Genomic DNA, 1164 nt, shown 5'->3' with positions numbered 1-1164 from the left:
CAAGTTGGAAAATTTGTTTCTCCATGTTATGCTGACTAGTCCTGAAAGTACTCATGAGAAGCTCCACATTCTTTTCCAGGGAACTAATCCTAGCTGATTCACCACCCACTTTTGGAAACCCAGTGGAGTTTTAATTCACATATTGAGGTGGTGGGGGTGGTGGTCTAATGTGGTTAGATGGGGGGTGGGGGCAAAACTTTGGTTAGCTTGCTAGGGAGCAAACTGACCTTGACTCTGAGGATGGAAATTAGATGGACCTACTTGATTGTTGCCCTGATTCCATGAGAAATTGGAATGGTTCCTCCACCAGGATAATATGTACTGTTGTATGGGTTGTAATGGAACATAGCATTAACATTCTCATGACTACCATTCATACTAGAGATGTTGGGGCATTCCTCTATCACATGGGCTGGAGACTGGTACCAATTACACATAGGAACGACATGACTTACCTGGTTGATTTGGGAAGGTCCCTTAACAACTATGGCCTCTAGTCTCTTAATAAGACTATCCAACTGAGCCACTTTGGCCACAGTTTCCTCAACAGAGAAACCCTTACCTGACACTGCTCTCTTACTCTCCTGAGTTGATTACCATTCAAGAGTCGTTTCAGCCAGGTCAACCAAAAAATCCCAAGCATCGTTTTCATTTATGAATGATGTGAACCCCTGTGGGCACATGGATTCTAACATCTACTTGGTATGGTAATCAATTCTCTCATAGATGATTTGGCACAGATACCATGTATCAAGACCATGGTGAGGGCACTCGTAGAGCAAATCTTTGAATCTCTCCATGAATTTGAAGAATGATTCATTTGGCTTTTACCGAAACTGAACAATGTCATTTCTGATTTTATTGGTTTTATGCAATGGAAAACATTTATTCAGAAAGACAACAGCAAATTGTTCCCATGTAGTAATAAAATCTCGAGGCAAACTGTAAAGCCATTTTTCCATTACATCTTTGAGTGAAAAAGTAATGAACCTAAGCTTTACAACATCATCAGTAAGTTGTTGCATCTTAATGACGACACAAACTTCATCAAACTCTCCAAGGAAAAGATATGCATCCTCAGTAGCCATCCCATGAAAATGAGGTAGCATACTAATGAATTGAGATTTTAACTCATAATTGTTTCCAGTGGTAACCGGAAAATGA

General features: G+C 40.2%; 1 non-coding gene across 1 annotated transcript; it reads left to right on the top strand.

Moving 5' to 3' along the window:
* Nucleotides 1–753: 753 nt before the first annotated feature.
* Nucleotides 754–860, top strand: LOC122638452. Its single transcript, XR_006329447.1, has one exon. It is a non-coding gene; the product is annotated as a small nucleolar RNA R71 (small nucleolar RNA).
* Nucleotides 861–1164: the final 304 nt, after the last annotated feature.

The sequence above is a fragment of the Telopea speciosissima genome, chromosome 8 (assembly GCF_018873765.1).
Source record: "Telopea speciosissima isolate NSW1024214 ecotype Mountain lineage chromosome 8, Tspe_v1, whole genome shotgun sequence".
Lineage (NCBI taxonomy): Eukaryota > Viridiplantae > Streptophyta > Magnoliopsida > Proteales > Proteaceae > Telopea > Telopea speciosissima.
Note: the sequence above shows the minus strand (reverse complement) of the source record. Positions and strands in the feature narration are given on the sequence as shown.